General features: G+C 34.3%; 4 long non-coding RNA genes across 6 annotated transcripts; 1 reads left to right on the forward strand and 3 right to left on the reverse strand.

Moving 5' to 3' along the window:
* Window positions 1–210: 210 nt before the first annotated feature.
* On the reverse strand, window positions 211–4972 carry LOC126975365 (uncharacterized). The gene is made up of 2 exons (XR_007731701.1): window positions 4700–4972; window positions 211–339 (listed from the first exon to the last, which is right to left on the reverse strand). It is a non-coding gene; the product is annotated as an uncharacterized LOC126975365 (long non-coding RNA).
* Window positions 4708–6906, forward strand: LOC126975371 (uncharacterized). Its single transcript, XR_007731709.1, has 2 exons — window positions 4708–4978; window positions 6780–6906. It is a non-coding gene; the product is annotated as an uncharacterized LOC126975371 (long non-coding RNA).
* On the reverse strand, window positions 6772–21053 carry LOC126975366 (uncharacterized). Of its 3 annotated transcripts, XR_007731704.1 has the most exons (5): window positions 20913–21053; window positions 12303–12380; window positions 11515–11664; window positions 9178–9292; window positions 6772–6906 (listed from the first exon to the last, which is right to left on the reverse strand). It is a non-coding gene; the product is annotated as an uncharacterized LOC126975366 (long non-coding RNA). The 3 variants fall into 3 exon arrangements; XR_007731702.1 differs by lacking the exon at window positions 20913–21053 and having other exon boundaries at window positions 12303–13370; XR_007731703.1 differs by lacking the exon at window positions 20913–21053 and having other exon boundaries at window positions 6774–6906; window positions 9174–9292; window positions 12303–13383.
* A 1822-nt stretch (window positions 21054–22875) lies between these two features.
* On the reverse strand, window positions 22876–24691 carry LOC126975364 (uncharacterized). The gene is made up of 2 exons (XR_007731700.1): window positions 24422–24691; window positions 22876–23030 (listed from the first exon to the last, which is right to left on the reverse strand). It is a non-coding gene; the product is annotated as an uncharacterized LOC126975364 (long non-coding RNA).
* Between the last annotated feature and the right edge of the window lie 359 nt (window positions 24692–25050).

Genomic DNA, 25050 nt, shown 5'->3' on the forward strand with positions numbered 1-25050 from the left:
ATGCTAAAATTCTCTCATTCCTTGATTCTTCTAGTCATCCCTGACCATAAAATCCCCACTAGAAAAAAACTTACGATTGCTCGCAGGTGACTCGTCTGCTCTTTTGTCCTCCTCCTAAGGAATACCTTAGAGAAAAGGGAATTCAATACATTTCTCTCAAAGAAAAACTAAATATTAAGAGAAGGGTTCATTGATTGAAAATATTTGACATAACCATAAATTATTTATTCAATTTGACTGCTTGAAGCACATAATATGCCATACTATAGTTGATCCATTTCCATTTGTTTGACCAAGGGTTATACATCCTTCCGCGTACTTGTTCTACTTTGCAATTATCTAAAAAAGAAATCATTTTAAAATTGTTAACCTACTTTAAAATAATTTGCACGCATTTTGAGTGGAGAACTACATATTTTATCTTTTTGGGGCTTAATTTTTTAATTTTGTTAAATATAATTAAATCATGCATCTAGAAATGTCGGGCTTAGAATGAAAGTAGGTGTGGAATACCACGACTACTGTAAAATCAAAGTAGAGTAGTTCATGGAACGAATATGTGTGTCTGACTTTTATCACAACCAAAACTTTGTCATTATCTATTTACCTACATTATATATAGCCATAATCAGATGTTTTCTGGGATAAATTTGGAATGGGTTCGATTTCAATAAATAAATGCTAGAAACTAAATAATCAGTCTCCTTGGATGTGTTTGAGACGCGTTGCATTTTCCTGTGAAGTATATTATGATTCGTAGCCTATTTACTTGCATGACTGATTTTTTTCGGGCTTGCCTGAAATTCCGTCCTCTGAAATACATATTATAATATTTTTTCATTGATATTAAGAAACCTACTGCTATTTAAATTACTTAAAGGTATGATAAACCATAATATTACACTAGCCAAAATAGTTCCTAACGACGCTCTACAAAGTGAAGCCTTAAGACAAGATTATTAGGAGTTAAGAAATAATAATTACAAATTAAGAAATTACAAAAGTTTAAAGAGCCATGGCTTAAGTTACCAATAGATAAATTACCTTTACGTAGCATTAATTTATTTAACAAAAGATACAAAATTGTACAGTAGGTATATCATACAATCGAAAAATGTCAATGTTGTCAAATTATAACAGTCAATATGTGTTCTGCAAGCTCCTGATTATAAATCTATACTAAGAATGAAAATATTTGGTTGGTGGAGCGATTACCTATGTTTGGACATTTGAAGCAAATACGACTAAGTAGGAGTGCAGGTCAACAAAATTGTTAATTATTTTCTACAAGAACATCTTTTTTTTTTTTTAATTTAGTTATCATATTACATATACCGATATAAAACTAGGTCAAATTAGCATCTAAAAAAAACCACAAAGGTTAACAACTAATGCTAATAACACTTAATAATACGTCACAACTCAACAACAACTTATGCTATAAATTAAATGAACACAGTGAAAATATTTTAAAAGACTTAAAAACGAATAAATATAACTTATAAATATGACTTAGCAGGTTCAAATTTTCTTAGCTGCTATAATTTATGTAATAGGTAATCCTTTATTCTATAATTAATGTTTTTAGTATTTAAATTTTGCCGCTCACTGAAGGGCAGGTCATTTAGCAAGCGAGGTATTAGGTAATCGGCAGTTCGTTCGCCGTACACGTTGCAGGCCCGGAGAATCGACAACCGGTTCTGAGTTATGGCTCTTGTTTGTATAGGATGTTCTATCTTTTGCAATCCTATTTTTTCATTAAAAAAGTATTGGCTCAATAGCATTTGCTTAACTTTCTGATCTGATCTATGTGTTCACGCCTTAATTAACGAGTATGTAACCGAGGCACGGACTCCCCAAATATGTAACCTTTTTTCAATCTAAATAGTATAGGTACAATATAAGGGGTTCCATGCCGAAGAAGCATATTTCAGATGGGTTCTAACTTGGGAGTTATATAACATTATTTACATATTTGATTAACGTCTCTAGATTGTTGGAAAATAAAACCCAGCATTTTGTAAAGCATAGCTGTAATATTTTCAACATGAGAGGCTAAGCTACGTTCTCAACTTGTACTCCTAAGTATCTTGGTCACTCTCTCATTTGTATTCATAATATTTATAAAACCTTTACTAATAATGGATCGGTATTTTCTTTCAAGAATAAGTTACGGCGTGACATTTACCTATATATTGTTTCCAGAGCAATATTCTTAATATTTAACTCCTCTTGAAACTGCCGACAATCTTCAACAGAATTAACAAAAGAAAATATTTTTGTGTCATCATACAATAAAATTTTGGAATGATGAATACAATGCGTCAAATCATATATAAAAAGGTTGAAAAGAAATGGATCCCGATGAGAGCCCTAAGGCACACCAGATGTAACTGGTATAAAGCTAGACGGATATATAACCTTAACTTAACGGCTTGCGACCTATCGCGCACCCATTCCATTTGACATTTTGTATGGTAAATGATATATATTTTGCTTTCTTGTTATTTAACATTAACTTATTAGCGCTAAACCACTACATGATACCAGATAGAATACCATTTACAACCTTATGTTTTTTCTTATAAGGTTAGGAAGATTATTTATATAAATAAGGAAGAGATCGAAGAACGGTCTAAGAATAGATCCTTGTGGTACCCCTATACTAAGAGGAGTCCCAGGAGATCTCCTGCCATTCACGTTGACCTTCGGAATTCTATTGTTTAAAATTATGAAATCAGAAGATCAAGCGTAGTTCCTTTTATGCCATATTGACTTAGCTTCCTGACCAGCGTTGAATGTTGATCACAATCAAAGGCCTTAGATAAATTACAGAAGATGCCAAGTGCATTCTGTGATTCCTCCCAGGCATCAAAAATATTATTAATTAGCTCAACACCTACATTCGTTGTTAGTCGAACGTCCCTAGTAAAGCCAAATTGTTTCAAAAATTATTGCAAGATATGGTGCTATGACATCAGTTATTCAACTTATAATTTTATTTCAACAGGTATGTATATCCTATATATCAGTATCAACTCGGACCGCACTTTCTTTCATGTTAAGAGGTTCAAAGGTTTTTATTATTTCTTCAGGGCTCACAAATCTGAAATTGAAGATTTGTTTCACTCTCAAATATTTTTAAGAAGAAGTGACTCAGCGACGCTGGTGGAGACAAGAGTGTGTGTGGTAAGAAACTTTAATATCAGAAAATATTTTCTCAAAAGCAGACGCAACTTCCTGCTCCGATTGAATTGATGTATTGTTTATTGATAGATTGTATTCAATCTTGCGCTCTTTCACTCTTCCAGATTTCCAGTTAATAACATTCCAAGTCATCTTTATTTTATTTGGTGCATTTTTAATTATTTGTCTGATATGCATAGACTTTGCAATAGAGCAAATATTTTGAAAATAATTTAGAGTATTTTTATTTTGATTATATAATGATCTCTCACTATATAGTTCATATAGCTGTTTACTGCTCTTATGAATGCCAGCTTTTGCCCAGTCATTAAATGACAAGAGACCACCTGAGTTGACTATAATAAATAAAATATACATCTCGTTGGGAATACAATTATATTTATATCAATTCAAATTTGAGTGTTTCACATTACCGCTATACAACAAACGTAAACTTTTTAATTATAGTACATTTTTTTACTCAATATTAAAAGAGGCTAAAGTGGTCTGATATCAGCTTGGTTATTATTGACTGAGAAATGGGTTTATAATTGTTAAATATATTATCAATACATCTGATCCGATCCAATCCGTGCTGATTAGATTTTATGAACAGTCTAATTTCTGGTAACTATTTGTTCAAACAGCTTAAGCACTACAGACAATTTAGAGAAGCCGCAGTAATTGGCAATGTTATGCTTATTCCCTTGTTTAAGAATGGGGACAAGATTTTTTTCCATATTTTGGGCATAACACGTATTCTTAATGAAAAGTTAAAAATAAAAGCGACAGGAGTTGCTAGTTGTTTTAGGGCAACATATAAGAAAAATTGGATGGATACCATCAGGATCACTTTTCCCTTGTTAACGACAAGATTCTTTAGACATTTTTCAACAACGGAGTTATTAATATAATTAGAATTTATAACACAATCATTGCATCTCGTATTTACGCGTCGCCATTTGAGGGAAGAAAAACAAGGCTTGTCAAAAACAGACTGTAAAAATGTGTTAAGGTGAAGAGTCAGCAGAAAACACGCAAATGTGGTGATTTTTGACAAGTTTTGACAAACTACTTAATCCTGTTAAACATATCCTTAAGTCTTATTTGTAGGTTGCTAATGCTTGCTGTTGGTTATTGTTAACACTGCCGAGTCTTTTTGAACTACTACATTTCTTTAAAGTTAAACCAGTTTTTTGGCATGGTGTGACGCATTTTTTTGGTACTTCTCTCAGAAAAGTTATTCTTATACCTTGTACTTTTTTGTGTAGGTTCATTTATTCAGATTAGAAGTGAATAAGGAGGATTGTAAGCATATAAACTGTTTGCCACGCAAGAATTTTGAAAATATTGGCTTTGTTATATAGATAGGCGGGCCGGCAGCCGTGAACTCATATGGAGGTCGCTGGCATTTAGTGTCGCCTTAAACAGATCAGCTATTTTTTGACTTTCGGATGCATGAAATCATCAAAGTAAAGAGTATCAGGTATACCGCATATCAACTAGTACTCACAGCGTTCCAAAATTGCCGTCAATTCTTCTGGTGTTATAAACTTATCGTATTCATGTAAGCCCTTTGGTAGTATTTTCAAAATATCTTCCAGAAGTATTATTAGGTGAAGTTTTGCAAGTAAAGTTTTACTTGGTGCCATTTTGACTATTCTGCCTCCTGGTTTAAGAGCGTTCACACAACTTTTAACAAACAATTCCTGATCTAGCACGTGTTCTATGACCTCTGATGAAACCACGACATCGTAATGATTAGGATGTTGCAATGAATGATCCTGAAAAGGTAACAAGATCTTGAGCGGTGGAAGATAATTGTTTTTATGGAAATTTGTGATGTAAAGAGCAAATATGCCTCCTGATGCTATGGGGTAGTTGACCATTGCGGGGGACGTATGACTTGTACAACACCAAAAGATAGAAAGCACAAAACACTCAGCAAGCAGTTCGGGTAGGCCCTTGCCTAAGCAACTATAAAACAAGTTACAATCAAAATTAACGACACGCAACAGAGACATTCTCGATGGCAGGATCATTCAGCTACTATAAGCACCGCTTATTTTCAAACATCACGCATAAAACAGCACCTCCTTCGACCATAATTGGACGTAATTCCAGAAAAACGTTCCAAACCACAATCATGTCGAAATTGAGTTAAGAACACAAAACTGGTCACGTGATTCATATTAACGGACTGACAAAAAGTGGCAGCTCTACTGTCACTCTTTAAATGAAATCATGACTTAGTAGCCCAACCCACATTGTATGGATTGCACTAACATTTATTGAACTTTAACCACGATTTCCTTAAATTAATGTGATGTTTGTGGCTTGGATAGTTTTTCAGGAACCACGTCCAATTGAGGGAAAGAAACGACGCCGCCATGCGGTGTGTTAATCTAGCCTAATAATCTATGTGTGGGGCAAATTTTCATTAAGATCCATTTAGCCGATTTGACGTGATTGTGTCACAAACATCAAATTTTCACATTAATAATATTTGATATATAAGTATTACTTTGTATGTACCATGCAGTAGATTTTTTATGGAAATAAGGGACGAGATGAACAGGACGTTCAACTGATGGTAATTGATACGCCCTGCCCATTAAAATGCAGTGCCGCTCAGGATTCTTGAAAAACTCAAAAATTCTGGGTGGCACTGCAATTGCGCGTCACCTTGAGACAGACATATGTTAATTCTCATTTGCCCAGTAATTTCACTAGCTACGGCACCCTTCAGACCGAAAAACAGTAATGTTAATACATTACTGCTTCACGGCAGAAATAGGCGCCGTTGTAACCATAATCTAGCCGACATCCAGTGCAAGTGTGTGCAGGAGCCTCCCACTGGTGCAACTAGTAGTGTAGTTCATACAAAGTAAAGGTACGAGCCGCGCCCGCGTTATATGTGAATACACAAGCAACGTGCTGCGTGTTTTGCCATATAGGTGTATCATACCGCGATACATACATCATCCTGAAATTGGAAAATCCCATGTACCGTCGACAAAATTTACTCATGACCCACTTGCGGATAATTGTTTTAAAATCATAAAAACAGCAAGGTTTATATTTACACGAAAAAGATTGTATGAAAATTGGTGGATCGTCAATTTCTAATATATTTAATATTTCTTATATATTTTTTTTAATATTGACACACTTTTTACACAAATTATCTTGCCCCAAATTAGGCATATATAGCCTGTGTTATGGGTTGCAAGACAACGATATATTTAATACAATATACTTACTTAAACATAGATAAATACATATAAACATACATAAATATATTTTAAACATCCATGACTCGGAAACAAACATCCATATTCATCATATAAATGCTTGCACCTACCGGGATTCGAACCCGGGACCTCTAGCTTAGTAGGTAGAATCGCCAACCACTCGGCTATACAGTCGTCGATGATATAGATAACAGTTACTTAAAAATGTATGTTCAAGCGAATTTCGACCTATTTGTTTGTTATTACTGTAAGAAAATGACATCAAGGGATGTCACGATTCAATTCTGTCGATAGTATAAATAGGTTCTGAAATATAAAATATCGCACTTGCCTCAATAGTTGTGCAATAATACATTGGTTTGTTGTTCGCAATATCTGGGTTTGAATCGCTGTGGTTTTGCGCAATATCAATTAATTCCGGGCTTGGATCGATTGCTGTTATATTAACGCCAGCTTTTGCTAATCCCTGGAATACACAATAATGTATTTAATCACAGGTAAAAAAAATTTGGGTTTTTATGATTTTAAACAGGAAACATACATCGAAATGGTCGATCTTAATTACATAGTCACACACATTGATTATCTAATATTAGGAAATTTTCGAATACCAAAGAGAATTTTTAATGCGACAATTATTTGAAAAACATGCTCTTTTTTACAAATAAACTAAAAAGTAGGAAATATTTTCTACTTTTTAGTTCGCTTTTTTAATAAAAGCATGTTTTTATTTTTTGAACTACTATTTATTTTAATTTTATCATATTAGCTACCACCCGCGAACATTGTATAATTTAATTTGAATAAAGTATATAAATTAACATCCTGCATTAATTGAAAATCGGTCTCACACGAAATTGTATCGGCAGATAATCGATCCGTAGTTGCTCTCTGGATTACAAAGAATTCCCAAAGCTGTCTTTTTTTTCTACAGGGTGGCGCAATAGAACGTGTATATTTAAAATATTGATTAAAAAATAAATACAAAAGGTATAGTTAAAATAAAACTGAGGTATTATTAAGAAATAACTGAAGTTTATTTTTTAAAAATAACATCGTCCAAATGATGACCCTCTCTACGACGACACTCCTCTAATCGCAAACGGAAGTTATTGAAAACTTTCTTCAGTAATGCTGATGTAATTGCTGCCATTTCACCACGGATATTCTCCTTGAGCTGATCGATGTTTTTCGGATTATTGCTGTAGACTTTGTTCTTGAGGTATCCCCACAAAAAAAACTCAGGAGGCGTCACGTCTGTAGTCACGTGGGGGCCATGGGAATCTAGCCGTCTTTTCGAAATCAGTCTGCCAGGGAACATCTGTTTCACAACCGCCATGGAGTCATTTGATGTGTGACAGGTAGCTCCGTCTTGTTGAAACCAAGCCCTAGAATTCACTATTCTTGAATTTTCAAGCTCTGGAGCCAAAAAACCTTCCAACATCGCAACATAGCGTTCGGTATTAACAGACGTTTTGCCCCCGCGCATTTACAAAGAAAAACGGTCCAATTATTCCTCTACCAGAGATTGCTGCCCATACTGTCACTTTAGGACTATGCAGTGGTTTCTGGTGCTTGAGTTTGGGATTCTCACTGTTCCAGTAACGACAATTTTGACGGTTTACGAACCCATTGATATGGAAGTGGGCCTCATCTGAGAAAAGGATATTGTCAAAATTGGAAAATCGATTAAGCATTTCATTAGCAAATGCGAGCCTTGCTCCGAAGTCAGACTCTTTCAATTCTTGTGTTAACTGCAGCTTGTAAGGATGCAGTTTAAGATCCGAGTTTAAAATTCGTTGCAAACTTCGACTCGATAAGTGTAAGACAGACGATCTCTTGCGAGTAGACATTTGTGGATCTCCTCGTACAGACTGCATAACTCTCTCAATATTGTCGTCGGTCCTAGATGTTCTTGGACGACCTTTTGCTTGTGGTTTAAACGTTGAACCAGTCTCTTCAAAACGCTGTACCCATATTTTAATTAAATTAGCACTCGGAGCTTCACTAATTTGCCGTAGTCCATATTCAGAACAATATAAACGCCTAGTAACGATGTATGAACGAGAGTTCTCGTAAAATGTGCGCACGCAAAATGCGCGACGCTTCCCGTCGAAGTGACTCATAGTGACTAAAACTCCATGAGCCCGCCTACCCAACGATGCAGACTCCCCCCGCCCGCGCACTTTCTACCCCGCGAAAAAAGATGATGCAATATGCACGTTCTATTGCGCCACCCTGTATTTATGAAAATAAGGGATGGGACGAGCAGGACGTTCAGCTGATGGTAATTGATACGCCCTGCCCATTACAATGCAGTCCCGCTTAGGACTCTTGAAAAACTCAAAATTTCTGAGTGGCACTTCAGTTGCGCTCATCACCTTTAGATATAAGATGTTGAATCTCATTTGCCCAGTAATTTCACTAGCTACGCCGCCCTTCAGACCGAAACAATAATGTTTACAAATTACTGCTTCACGGCAGAAATAGTCGCCGTTGTGGTACCCATAGTCAAGCCGACATACTGTGCAAAGGAGCCTCCCACTGGTAACTGTACCAGTTTTCTAAACAAACGGCTGCTGTAATGATTAATTTAACCCGCCAAGAGTTGAAGTTGAATCATATAAGCTGTGTTAACTCACCAGATTGATTTTCTGTCTTCTAGTTACAACTGACTTGCTAGTTCAATTTTAGCTTTGTGAAGAATTGAACGATTAAGGAAATTGTATTTACCTACTTCTGCAAAAATTCCAGCTCCACAACCAACTTCAAGCACTTTTTTATCCGTGAACACATCTAATGAATGTTTATCCATTGAATCACCTGCAACCACATCTCTAACAAATGGAACTCTGAAAAAAACACAAAATAAACATTTTTTTTCTAAATAAGGTTAGTTATTTCAACAAGTATCTTTCTACGTCCAATATCAACAAGTCATTAGTAAAAAGTAACTAATAGTACAATTATATAACACCTTAACCTAGTGTGCTTCATGCCAAAGGCCTCTAATTCCTTACAAAGAGTCCTGGAACCTTATTACCAAAAACGAAATACGAAGTTTCGGTTGACGGATCGTACATTTTCCTATTACGAAAGTGTACGGATCCGAAGGTCGATACGAAGTTCGCGATAAGCCATTTTGTCTTTCGTTATTTCCAAATTCACTTGACATTTACAATTTCATTGTTTGACATTAATTTATAAGATCGTAACTACTACTTCTCTTTATATAGTTATGTGTATGGTTCCGAAGCGAAATCCGCCCGCACTATTCGGATCCCAAGTACTTTGGAAATAGGATTTAATTCGAAATTCGTCGTTCTTTCCTTTCGAATCGAAACTTCGTCTTTCGAATTTGCTAATAGACCTCAGACTGCAGGGCCTCCCGCTATCTTGTTACCATTCTAAGAACTTTATTTTGTCAAAATCTTTGTAAAATATGGACAAAGTATATACTATTTATATTACATACAAAAAGTGAGCCATTAGCATAACAAAATATTAATTAATGTCGGTATATATTTTATCTTCGTCTCCCCACTTATAAGGTATTCTTGAGTTTCTGGAATATCAGTTTGTTCCACTTTCTTGGTTGGTTGAGGTTTCTTGTGGCAGGCTTCGCCCTGCTCAATTAAATATCGTAGTTCGCTTCCCTAAAAATGGTTGAGCGAGGCAATGGCTGGTCTGGCCATGATACAGTTAAATTTAAAACTATAATATATAATAACATTTTTTATGTATTGTTTATTATTATAAATTACAAAGAGTTTGTAAAAAGTCTTCATTCGCGCTTAATACATACCTAATAATATTTTTTCAAAAAGATTTAATAAAGAACGTAACCCTCTTTCTAAAAAGCATAATAAGGTTATCAGTTGATCATTGAAAGTCAGTCAAGTCAGGCTTAAGCCTTTCGCCAGTAAGGCACTTTTCTCAAAACATTCATCATTTGGGTTTCCCGGGCGCAAGGCTTAGTCGACGGCTATTGCTCAAACCCACAAAGTTGTGAACTATCTCCTACACTGTTTCTTCTGAATATCAATGATATGTTGGACTCCTCTAATAAAAGTACTGGTGAAGCCATATACTCAGACCATGCAGGTATCTCTCGGGAAATCGATTAACCTTGTCCAATTTACCCCCAGAAGACTCAAGTTACACGGTTATCACTAAAAAACCCCATTTGTCGTGTCAGCGCTCTTCGACAAACAATGCCTCGCTTAGTATTGAAATACCTACGGGGTCGCGAAATCTCGAACGATTGCCAATTCCGTGGCTATCTGGAAGACAACGCCAAAAAGAAGAAGCTGGGCGTCATAAATAGAGCACGGCAATACTTCAAGCGGGCCCACATTCTAGCGCTATACAAAGCGCACGCCCGGTCTCGTATGGAGTATTGCTGTCATCTCTCGTCTAGCGCACCCCAGTATCAGCTAAAACCATTTGACCACGTGCAATGCAGATCTGTTTGAAATGGCGGGTAAATGTACAGTGCTCTGTGAACGGCTGGATCACTTGGCGTTGCGTAGAGACGTCGCTTCATTGTGTATCGTCTACCGAATTTATCATTGAGAATGATGTGAAGAGATATTTGATTTAATTCCTGCCGCCGAATTCCACCTTCACCTGACAGGCACAATTTAAGTTATCATCCCGACCATCGGAACGTGAGGCGTCCCTCTATAGTGCGGTTTTCAATGGACTTTCTCCCAATTATAACCAAGCTGTGGAATTAGCTTCTTCTACTTGGGTACCGTTAAAAATGCGCGTACACGTAATTCCATGGTGTTGTAAGAGATTGTGGTAGGCGGTGATCACTTTACATCACCATACGGGTGTCGGTTGTCCTCCTGATCTATAAAAAAGATCTATACACGTGTTAATAAAGCCATTTCTTCTTTCTTTTCATAAGTTACTATGTCCAATGAGATTATATCTCAGGAGCGTATACTTTGACTTGGTGTGCTATTGATCGCTGCTTTGGTTCGACAATCACTTCAATAAATTCTTTATACCAACTGCGTAATATCAATTATTAATATGTCATCACGTAACTGAACAAAGAAAATACCTGAGTTCGTTAAAAGAATGTAATCCTCGACAGGCGCCGTTTGGGTTCCACCAATCTAATTTGTTAAATCTCTCTAACTCTTTGTCATCCACTGTCGCCCGATTATTTGATGTAGAATAATTTGTTTTAGATAAAAATGTCATCAGCACTCTAAAAATAAACATGTGAATTTCTTATACGGAGTTCTTATATGGAGTTTTAAATCATTATAACATCTTTTAGAGGAGCTGACTACTCTAGTAGGTTCTTAGAATATGATTAATTCAAAAGTTTTATCAAATTCAAATTAAAATATTTTTATTCGAAACAGGATATAAAACCACATATTCAAAGTCAAAATCTAGAACCCATTCCAAAAGGTATGTAGACCTGAGACGAAGAGGCGCAAGACACTTAGCGGACTTCTTTTTTTTCATAACATATCGTTACCATACTAGCCGTTCCCGCCGGCTTCCCTGGGCGAATTTTAAAAGGAAATAAATAAATGAAGGAACGATGGAATTAAAAAATAAGTAGCCATAAACTACCTTGGATAAATTTCGCATCGAATGGTGGTAGTTTCATCAGTTGTTTAGGCGTGATTGAGCTTCAAACAAAGACCATTTCATTATATATATAATATAGACTAGCCGTTCCCATCCGCTTCACTGGGCGAATTTTAAAAGGAAATAATATGACATATTTTTTATAGTTCCCGAGCGCGTTACGCATTTAGCGGGTCCGCGTTAAAGTAATCATGGGTTAAAGTTAGTTATAATACTATAGGCACTAATATATAAAATTCTTACCTGTGAGATGAACTTGCAGGAGAACATCCCATTGATCTAAGTTGGCCTAATTCTTTTTGCAGCAAACAAGTAACTTTTCTAAAAGATAGCATTTTATAAAATATGTAAGTAATTTAAGCAAGCGTACTTCGGATTTTGCTGTACAACTGTTTGACTATGATTTATGATACACATCTATTTGATTCTAGGCAACATTCGTGATTCGTCGGTTAAATATAAGATATATTGACCTTGACTTGATATGATATATCTTGAACAGATAACGCTCTCAACGTATATACAGTTGTTATTACTCTTTTTAATTACTATTGACACGAGAGTGGGTCAGGGATTGCAAATAATACTCCGCTTATAGGAACGAGTCTTTATTTGCGTTCACTTTTTCTGAACTTGCACTTCGCCGGTCTGCCGCTGTTCCTCTTGTGGGCGGCCGGCGGTACCTTCAACGCGTCACACCGCACCGAACACTAAGTCTCTTCTATCTTCTTCTTCTTGGAACACTTCCACTTTTCACTACTTCTTCTTTTCTTCTTCTTCTTCTTTACACTTTCGAGTCAGAACTAGAACTGCCGCAGGCCACGCTTAGTATGGCTTATATACCCCCGGATCTGTTCTATTTTCAATATGATTCTCCCATTCTATCTTTAAATTTAAATTGTACTAGAAAATTCTTTTAACTATTTTTATCCTGCTTACACATATTCCATCCTTTTTTTTCTGTTCGATTTGATCCTGAACTTACTAGAAATTTTCTTTAACTTTACAAAACCCAAAAAATTCCATACACTGGTAGGTGTATCGAACCCGGGTCTACAGCGTCTAAAGTAAGCACTTTTACGCTAAGACTACGAGTATTGCTGACGGAGCTGTTGAAATTATCAATGTCTAGAAGTTTGACAACTCTCGTGATGTACGTTGCTGCACGATATGACGTTTGACAACTCTCGTCATATACGTCGAAGCGTTGCTACGCGACACTATCTACTCCTGGGGCTCTATTGTCTTAACGACTATTTATTTTAACCGTAGGATGCCATAAACTGAACGATGACTTTCACCAAAGTGTAGGAAAATGAACATGAATGATAAATAATCATACCAGAAGTTAAAAAACTCATCCTGCAATTTATTGGCGTCAATTAATTATTTCTTTATTTTGAAATATTATTTAATTATTAAATAACTCTCGATGCCGATATCATACGAGACCAACCAGATGTACCGATTCTCGCAAAATGGCCGCCGTAGTTGACAGAAAAACTAGTTGAAGAACATTATTTATTTATTTTTTTTATTTATTTATTTACTGGTAATAAACAGCATTACAGTAAACGTTAATAAACAATAATATCAAACATAATTCTTAAGGTCAATATAGATTACTCATATTGACAATATTAATTAAAAAAGGTTTACCTTACATACATGTCAGTTAAGTGTCAGATATAACATTGCTTAAGTTTATTCTTATTGATTAAATTAGATAAAGTGAGGATAGTAGCAGTATTTTACTTAGTGATCTAAAAGTGTTTTCAAAATTTCGCCTCTACAGACTACTCTTGTAATATTGAATGTTTTGACTATTAGTAAGTGAATTTATACTATAAACAAACCTTGTGTTTAACTCCAGGTCCAACTTTTATCAACAACTTTCCAACCACTGAACTCACAAGTAATAATTACAACACATCGCGGTAAACTGCTTGCTTAAAGCGTATAATAAATAGTTGATCTTTTATTTAAAATAATAATGTGGGTATTTTCATATTAAGGACATTGCACAGTGAAGTGATTGTCCCTGTAGCGGATTTCGTTAAACTGTGTACATACACATCACAAGCGGTAGCGGTGGCGGACAATTTAACGAAGTATACAGGTGTCCCAAAGTTATGGGACATGAAGGGAAAGTACCTTAAATATCGAAGATAGGCTATTTTGCTTAAAGGAGACTTTATGTTACTTTTAAAAGTTAGTACTTCTGCATTCAAAGATTTTCTAAAAATTTCTTGCCTCGTCTGGGAATCGAACCGACTGAAATGTAAAAAAAACCCCTACTTTTATACTGCCAATCGAAGGAATGGCCAAAAACTAATAACTCTTCTTAAGTAACAAAAGAAAGGAACAACGTAAAATGAATGTTTTCCTACTTGGATTGGTACGAATGGACCGATTAGATAGCCGGCCAGATCCGCGGACCTTACACCATTAGATTTCTTCTTTTGGGGATACGTGAAAGATATGCTATACAAAACACGATACGAGAACGTGGGCGAGTTACAAACAGAATTGTGCCATATCATATCGAGTATTCACCATAAAATGATAAGAAAATGAACAGGCAGCGGACTCATTAAAAGATTGGCGATTTGCGTAAGACAAGAGGGATCACATTTTGAGCATTTAATTAATTTACAAAAAAAATACCCAATTAATTGACTACTTTCTTTTAAAATACTATGTTACTCAAGAAGAGTTATTAGTTTTTGGCCATTCTTTCAACTGGCATCATAAGAGTAGGGGTGTTTTTTTTTACATTTAAGTCGGTTCGATTCCCAGACGAGGCAAGTAATTCTTAGAAAAATCTTTGAATGCAGAATTACTAACTTTTAAAAACAACATAAAGTCTTCTTTCAGTTAAATAGCCTATCTTCGATATTTAAGGTACTTTCCCTTCATGTCCCATAATTTGGGACATCCTGTATATTATATTTGTTAAAGACGGTGGTCCGTGTACTCTTTGTCGCTAACCGACACTTGCAGCTATGCTTTGCTAAGCGAAGCAATATCTTTCATTCATTATAATCAATTATTTAATAACATACGTGTGATTAACCCAATTTATTTTAAGTGTTACTTTCCTGACATCTTTAATTTAATTCCTTTGTTTTAATTTTTTAATCTTATTTATATAACTAATAAGTTCGGTACTTAATTATACCTACTTGTTAATAACCTAGCTAAGTTTTCCGAATAGAATAAAAATAAAATAAAATAATTTTAAAATAGTTTTACAACAAGCTGTATTACAGAACAACTGTCTCTTTATAAACTATTGCATTCGTGGATGAACAATATGTGCGGATGAACAATCTTGGACAAATAAAATAAACAATTTATAAAGAACATGCTTGCTTGCCAGCAATTAATAAAATTTGTACCAGGTACACTGTGCACATTTATAATGTTGTGTGGTGATGGCGATTATTATGCCTAGACGTGCTTCCGTTATCATATTATTATGTTGTAAACTAGCAAATTAAATAAGTCCATTATCTTATATCTTTAAACGAGCAATTCTTGTATATATATATATATATATATATATATATAATCTCGGAAACAAGGCAATTAAAAATCTGAGCAAGGCTCGGTCGTCCGGATATTATACGTAATACGTAATGTACGGTAGTCGGCGTATTATTAATAATAATTATCGATAATAATGGCTTCCTTGGTTAATTAAAATAAAATAAAGTTCTGTTTTTCCAAATAAATATAGATATTGTTATGCTACAAAGGTGTATTGTTTTAACATATAATATCCGGACGACCGAGCCTTGCTCAGATTTTTAAGAATGTACAAAACTTGAACAAAAAAAAAACTAATAGGACATCTGGATTCGAACCGGGGTCTTCTGCTTTCCGGATCACCCAAGTAAATAGTGGCGAAATTTACCTTTGTATTCTAATGTTATTGTAGCTGTTTCTCATTCAAACATGGATAAAACCATTTTTTTTTAAATTGAAACCTAGCTAGATCGATTTATCACCCCCGAAATCCCCTGCATACTTAATTTTATGAAAATCGTTGGAGCCGTTTCCGAGATTCAGATTACATATATATATATATATATATATACAAGAATTGCTCGTTTAAAGATATAAGATATATGTGACAAGATAAATGACAGTGACAATGACGCATAAAGCCACAAAATAACAACATATCAAATGCATTTCTAACAATATAAAGGCGGTAAGTTATAAAGGACGTTTTGAACCATAAGAGCTTACTAGTCAAGTCAGCTAGGCGAGCTGTAAGCTACCCGAAGATTATAAAATAAAATGTACCTACTCCGCCTTTTATTGGGATCTTCACAGAGGAAACAACACCACCATAATATATTGTTTTGTTATATGTCAAACGGATTAGATACAGCTTTTTCCTTCACCACTAATTTTCTTATTTCAACCATTATACATAAAACTTTAACATATAATATGGTTTGAGTATACAACTTGAATCCCATGAATCAATCTTTTGAGAACCAAATTAAAATCAGTTTATTAGTTTTCCAGTTTATCGCGAACTTTGAAATGTAGTTTAATGACAGTTTGGTTAGGTTCTGATGATGGGATCCATGACAAAGTAACGGAACTCTACAATTCATAGGAGCAAATTAATGATACTCGGCTGAATCTTTTTTTTAGTATCGTAACGTCGTTGTACGTGTACGTTACTTCAAATTCACTGAAAATCAAAAAATAAAAAAAAATTACCAAGCAAACACTATTCCGCCTTTAAAACAATAGATGCACTAAAAAGTATGAGTCGGTGTCAGCCAAGATAGGTTTGTAACTACATACATAGTTATAGGTGAGATGTGCTTGAGTCGCACGCGCGACGTGAGGAGACGAGAGGCTTGGGCGTCTAGACACACACGACACCGATTCCAAAAATAACAATAAACGTAACTAGAATTAGATTAATTAATTCGATTGTATAAAAATATGCAATTATTTTTTACTTCTTAGTGCATATAATAACTATTGTTTTAGAATAGTGTTATTGAAGTCAGTTGATTTTTCTATATAAATTTTAAATTATTAATTTTCGTGGTACATCTGCTATACATTCGTATAGCAGGTGTACCACGTACCCCGTACCACGTACATCATTTAGGCTTTTATTCAAAAAGCACTAAATGTTATCATTAAATGGAAAATAGTTTTACAGCTCTATATTGTTCACATTGAAATCAAATCGAAGCAATGATAGTACATTACAATTTATGATGTAATATATACATTTTTAGAGAATACTTGCTCTGTGTTCTACAAACAATACCTACCGACTACTGAATAGTCATAATTCTTACTTTGCATGAATATTAACAAGAGGAGAACAACATATTATGCGCTACATGTTATCACGCTAGATGTAGGCCGATTATTTCTGCTACTTCACAGCGTCCACGCGGACGTCGTCGCGGTCAGCAACTAGTACACCATAAATGTAATAATTTATGGAATAATTATTCGTTTCTCTACGGTGATGCATTGTTCTTGTTATCGTCCTATAATAACAGCCGTACCAAAAGGTTATCAAACATTATTTATGACAAAACAGCAATATTGTATAACTAGGGGCTTATCAACAATTATTGCGGGTATTAGACTCATTGAACACATATTTGACGCCTGGGAAGGGTCACAGGACGCATTGGGGATTTTTTGTGATTTGTCCAAAGCATTTGACTACGCCCACCATGAAGCTTTACTTCTAAAATTAAAAAAATAGAGCCCTAAATCTGTTAAAATCATATTTAAGCGAAAGAGTATACGCGACGTAAACGGCAAACGGTCCTCGGGTAAACCTGTAGGAATAGGTGTTCCGCAGGGTTCTATTCTCTGTCCTTTCTTGTTTCTTATATATATTAAAGATTTACCGTTTGTGGTAGATGATAGATATAAGATTGTATTGTTTGCTCATGATACTTCACTTACTTTTAAACCGACGTGTAGATATTGATAACGAGGTGCACTCTCAAAGATAGTGCGTTTGTTTGAGATGTATTATTTATTTTTGATGTAGATTAAACAGTAAACAAAGTGTTTACGGTTCATTACACCAAACACGGTGGAGGTACAAACCAACGTACTTATAAATGACTAGAGATTGGAACTTGTGAACACTACGGTCTTCTTGGGTATCACGTTAGATAAAAAGCTTCAGTGGGGTCCACATATTGCCCAACTAGCAGATAGACTTAGCTCTGAGATTAGAGAGTATACGAATATTGCTACCGCTAGATTAGTGTACTTCAGTTATGTTCAAAGCATCAAGCAATAAGAGCTAGCTGTTCGTGCTATATATCAGCTTGGTTATAGACAATCGCTCAAACAAAAATTTAAAGAAATGCATATTATAACTGTCAGTACCTTTATGAAAATTTAATATACGTTCACGAAAATCGTCACCTTTTTGCTCTTAATTCATTATTGAAACAGTACAAATAAGGGATTGCTTGTAACTAATTCTAGTAGGCTTCATAAGATACATAATAGCTTTAAGGGTAAATGTAATATACACTTTTATAATAAAGTCCCGGCCAGGCATTATCTATAAATAATTTTAAATATTTTATTAAATAATGGCTTTATCGTAAATCCTACTACTCCACAGCTGAATAACTAAGTGACAGGACAGCCTGGGACTAGATTATGTTTATTTTATAGCAATAACAATGATAGTACAATATTGTATATTTTATTATAAAGAGTGCAAAAAAATAATACTGGGAGAGTTTATTGCGCCGCTTCTTCTCTCTCAAAGCGTTATTTGCTTTCGAAACGGTAGTTGTAGTAGTATTAGAAATGACATCAGAAATAATTCTAATGGAATCAATTTTGAGAAAATAAATGCCTTTTATGCCTATTCTTCTTTCGATTAACTATTTAATAAGTACATTGTTATTTTTGGAACTATTGTAAAATAAGGAGTGATATAATGTCATCTGAGATGTCTATGTATTAACAGAGCTAGCAAGGTTTGTTTAAGGTATAAATTAATTGACAACATTAAAAAATTATGACCGTGCGATGGAATTCGCCTCGGCCGATATACGTAAGTCGGTCAATCTAGTTGTGGCCAAGGCATATATTATACTTTAAAATTACTCAAATAAAATTACTTTTCAAAATCAATGACGAAGAACGAACATCAATAATTTTTCTCGCGTTAAAGTGTTTATTTTCAATTAACAGCTTTCTATTTGCAAGCCAGTTCGAAATTTAAATAAAACCTTTGATGAGTTCTTATCCTTGGTTGCCACCCAGAGTAAAACATCATTCCATTTTTAAATTACACGACAGATATGAGTTTACTATGTAAATTATTTGGCCATGATAGTTAGGGATTTTCAATGACGTTTTATACTTATAGACAATTCACGGCACATTCCACAAATAACACCATAATAAGCTACTACCATATCTATACATTTCTGCGTTTACTCCAGTTGTGTAAAATATTATTTGGTCAATAGGCAGCAATGTAAATATTTTTTCAGTTTAATTTGGGTATTTTGAATTTAGAACCCGATTTGGATAGTGACTGACGAAAAAGAGGGTTGCTATATTTTTACGTTTGTCAGTCTGTCCTTAGTTTCTGATCAAAATCTGTTCAGTTCAGGGGTTTTTAAGTTTTTTTTTTATCAAAAATCACACTACTAATATAAAGGCGAAAGTTTGTATGTTTATTTATTAGTTTGTGTTTATATTTGTTACTTCTTAACGCTCTCACTAAATGGGTTTGGATCTGATAAGATAAGATCTTAAATAATATTTTTATCTACACTAAATAATTCGGTAAACTGGTTATTAAAATGTTAAGTTCCCTGAAATACATTTAATTTGTTAAAATTTATCTTTTAGACTTAGACATCTTTTCCAGGGTAGGCATATGTAATATACGCGGACATCAACATATCTTTGTATGGCAGCTTTGGACAAATTATAAATATGGTTAAATTGGACAATTTGACTAAATATATTGACTTTCAAAAGGGATTTCAATACTTTTAATGTTAAATCATAAAGTAAATATATATTATAATAAAAGTTTAATCATAATTTTTGAACATGAATTTTTAAACGCTTAATTATATTATATATATAATTCAGCCTCAAGGAAATGATTCGAGCAAATGACACTCGACTTATTTGGTTTGTTATCTTTCGATACTAACTGGCGCCAATTCTCTTTCATTATATCGTGTACGGAAAAGCTGAGAAAGATTAGCTTTTACAGATTTGCGGTATAAATTAGTATCAATTATCACTAGGTTACGATACCTCTGTGATGCCGTGTGAGCACGAGTTTGTAATTGTCCGAATTCTTGTAAGCCGTTTACATTTAGGTACCTGCAATAACTTTCTGTACACAAAATACAAAATTGCTAATCATTGTTCACTGGGCATTTCGTTTCATTATCGTTTTCATTTCATACTGTGTGCTGGATGTGTCCTTTCATCCGTCTCATTCTGACAAGGGGGAGAGAAAGGGATACTTGTCAATAATTGTACCATATTTAATGAAAAAAAATTCGGGAAGGAATTATTATTATTAAACTGTCACATACTCTGTTGTTTCATTACCGATTTCCGCTTTTCTTCTTTCTTGTTTTGTTTGCCTATCTTGAAATGTAAGTAAGCGTAAAAGCATAGATTTGTCTACCTCTAGTATGTTAAACTAAGGATAGATAGGTTATTGAAAACGGCGGCTAAATAAATCCAAAGAAAAACATGATATCAGACCAGCAATCTATTCAAAGAAAAGAAATTCAGAGAATAAACATCACAGGATAAAATAGTATACTCAATACTCACCAGAGTTATTACTAAAGTATGACAGCGCCATCTAGCGAAATAAAAACTAATGAATTTTGACGTAAGGAAAAACGCTCATTAAAATTATTGGTTTCAATTCATTAGATTTAATGCTAAGACGTACACGGACGAATAAAAAAAGAAGTACTCCGCGCCGTGATATTAACAAGTGAAGCACCTTAAGCTAGTGTGTGTGCAGTTACGGGGGATACCAGATAACACAAATTATGTCCCGTTATTAGTCATAGTATTATTATATTTTTTATTTTCTTATAGTGAGATTGTTTCCTAAAATAAAAATAGATATCGCAGGCATAGTGTAGGTAAATAAATAATTAACATAAAAAAATAGTAACACCTTGAAAGTAAGGTTTGGGGGTTTGATTCCTATGCCCATGTCTTGTTTGCAGTATCTTTGTTTTAACTGACATAAAAATGACGTACTAAAATTTCTTATTTTTAAGAATACCTACACAAAATTAACCTGAAATTCGTTTGTTTGCCACTGACGTGGCATCAAATTAACATTTTTAGAGAACAAAAAATCACTATAAAATACATAGTTATTTGTTCTCTGATAATGTTAATTTGATACCACGTCAGTGGCAAACAACTTGTGTATACAAGTGATGAAAATTTTGACAAAGTACTGGATCTCCCATAATTCGAGTACCTCTGCGTTGCACGCAATTCAATGTTTAGAACTGATACTGGGACGCACCAGATCAAAGATGAGAACGATACTCGTATTGAATTAGTGTTCCACACTACATTAAAAAAGTGTTGGTAAAGACAGACCTGTTATCATAAATCACTGTATCTTGAAACAGATAATGATTTATATACTTAGAACACCATTAAATGGATTACCCAAGTTTTCGGGTAAAGTCCCCGTTTATTATCTGGTCCCACTAGATGCTACTATCACGTGTAGCGGAGGTCTTGTGTCGTAATCATCGAATTAATTTGCATTATGAAAAGAACAAAAAATTGTGTGATAAAGACTATTCTATCTGTGAAAGGTATAATTTTTTGACACTTTTATTGTATCTAGCATTGATTTTACACAATTTCTCAATACATTAAAATACCTTTTCAATGCCGGCAGCATTTAAAAAATATTTTAATGCGTCGTAAACTGATCCGTCACAGTCGATTGCAGGTGTCATAATGGAGGCTGATGGTCTTATATTAGTGTGCTACGTATTTACACGTTAACTGGCTTGTTTTGATGCTTCACTATTATGTGGGACATGGAGTCCTTATTTTTTTGCTCGTCCGTGAAGACGTACTGGCTCATTCATTTTTTCTCGTTTCCCATTTTTTTCTACTTATGTAAGAAAAGTCCTTTCTACTAAACTTTTTAAATTGGACAATGCTAGAAAATCTATAGAGCTTTGCCCCACTTATTAAAATTTTTGGACAAGATTGCCAAATGCATTTAAATGTACGCCTTTAAAACTTGCGGTTTCTTATTAAATCTAAGTTGAACATTCAAAATGATTGTAAGGACTGATTCATTGATCTACAAAAGAAATTATCGTCGAGAAATGCTGCATTCGAAGGCACATCAAAACAAAGTTGACATTTTACTATTTTTCAGAGGAGGACGTTCAGTTGATGGTAATTGATGCGCCCTGCTCATTACAATGCAGTGCCGCTCAGGATTCATGTAAAACCCTAAAAATTCTGTGCGGCACTACAACTGCGCTCGTCACCTTGAGACATAAGATGTTAAGTCTCATTTCCCCAGTAATTTTACTAGCTACGGCGCCCTTCATACCGAAACACAGTAATGCTTACACATTACTGCTTCACGGCAGAAATAGGCGCCGTATAATAATAAATAAATAGTGACTTCCGGCCGGATCGTAGTTAAATAATAATTGTTAAATAGTAAAATATCATATTCAGTTGTGTTTTCTGTAGCTTACAATCTACGGGTGTCTTAAATGAATATACATTTCACAGGATAAAATATAATTGTATTCTAAAATAATAATCATTTAAGTTTGACTGCTTGTAACACATAATACGCTGTTGAATAGTTCACCCACTTCCATTTGTTTGACCAAGGGTAGTACATTCTTCCTCGTACACGTTCTACTTTGCAATTATCTAAAAAAACATTTAGAATAATTAAAATTTCGAATAAAATAAAATCATATTTCATAATAATAAACTTAAAAATAAAATTTTCGTATCACAGCGTTTGTCACGAAATTTTAGTTCTTGACCAATTTTTATGAATTATTTGGTAGCTCTGAGAAAAGGTCGTGAACTATTTTGCATGAGACTGCAATAATGAATATAAATGTACAAAAATCCGTCACAGATAGCTATAATGTTATACAGTGGTACGCTTCATATATACCGTTAAAGTACAAGAAAAAATTTGTTTCTTAGTAACTATTCCTGATTCAATACATTTATGAAAAAAAATGCCAAAATTTATTTTACGAAAAGAGAAATTCTGGAAATTTCAATTACTGTTATTGTGTGAGTTTTAATTTTCAATTTAAAATTTTATTCGCAAATTGCAAACTTGACCAAGTCTCAGAATTGCGCTAAGCCACCTCTAGAATTTCTACATTGATTCACTTTCATTCATTCTACTACTCATGTAGTATTTGCATAATGTGGTTCGTGAGTATTATAACAATAATTTTAGGAAATACTTTCTATGTTTAAAATGTTATTATTCTGTTACTGTCCAGTACAAAAAATGTCTACATTTTTACGAACTATTCAAATACAATTTCTTTATTCAATAGGATCTATATTAAGTCTTTGATTAAGATGACGAATTTTTTCACAACTTAATGCTGCACAACCAAATCTGTCCTACAACTAGCTGATACGAGTTCCTCATTGAAGTTTATGATCCGTTATATCCGGTAAGACAGTATCGCTGGCCACTTCTGGTCATCTTGGATTATTACAAATGTTTTTTTCTCTTCCTCATACGGCAAAATAAATGTTACGTAGATCTTTAGGCAGACCGTTAATATTGGTAAGAGACAGAAATGGCCCTAATATTGAGCACTGCGGAATATTCATTGTTAAAAGTGAACCAGATAATAATTTACAATTGATATCAACTCTGTGACTACTATCACAAAGGTTGGATGTAATGAAATTCCAGATTCTATAACGGTGTTGTTTCCTGACTTACGTCTGATGCTGGACACAATCAGAAGCCTTGGATAAGTCACAATAACATCGTAAGAGTAATGTGACTCCTACCAGACCCCTGGATGTTCTCTTAACCTATGCAAGTAAATCCAAATTGTTTTGGGTGAAGTGACATTGTATTAGTAAAATATTTCTACATTTCAACCAAAACGATTTTTTAAGTTGAACTACTTATAGAGCCTAAATCACACTGATATCTACGCCTACTGTGGAATGAGTTCTTACTTATATTTTAGATGGTCTTTGCGTAACATAAACTTACTGAAAACTATATACCTACGCTTTAATTTTTTAATTATTGTTGTAATACTTACAGCGTTCTAAAATGTGTGTCAATGCTTCTGGAGTTATAAACTTATCGTATTCATGTAAGCCCTTTGGTATTATTTTCACAATATCTTCAAGAAGTACTATTAGGTGAAGTTTGGCCAGTAATGTTTTACTTGGCGCTGTTATGACTATTCTGCCGCCTGGCTTAAGAGCATCCACACAACTTTTAACGAACAGGTCCTGATCTAGCACGTGTTCTATTACCTCTGACGACACTACGGCATCGTAGTGATTAGGAAACTCTGCTGAATGATCCTGAAATATATATTAATTTGTCAAACATGTTCGACAATATGGTGCTGAGAAAGACGACATCGGCATTGACTTAGAACTAATAACATAGCTTATTATCGATCATAAGTGATACAAATTTCTTTTTCTTGAGAAATGAATGAATCTTTAAACTATTCAACGAATTGATGATGAATGTATTATTGGTGGTGTTAGAAGAGTTACCAGAAATATCAAATAAAAGCAGAGTGAAAATGGAATGATGACTGAAAAGAAGAGGCAGGATAATTTAACAACAAAGCAGGTTCAACACTCTCCATTGAGATTTGAAGACCCGCTGAATTTATAACAACCCCCTTCATTATTTATTTTATTCTGACTT

Source organism: Leptidea sinapis, chromosome 35, assembly GCF_905404315.1.
Source record: "Leptidea sinapis chromosome 35, ilLepSina1.1, whole genome shotgun sequence".
Classification (NCBI taxonomy): Eukaryota; Metazoa; Arthropoda; class Insecta; order Lepidoptera; family Pieridae; genus Leptidea; species Leptidea sinapis.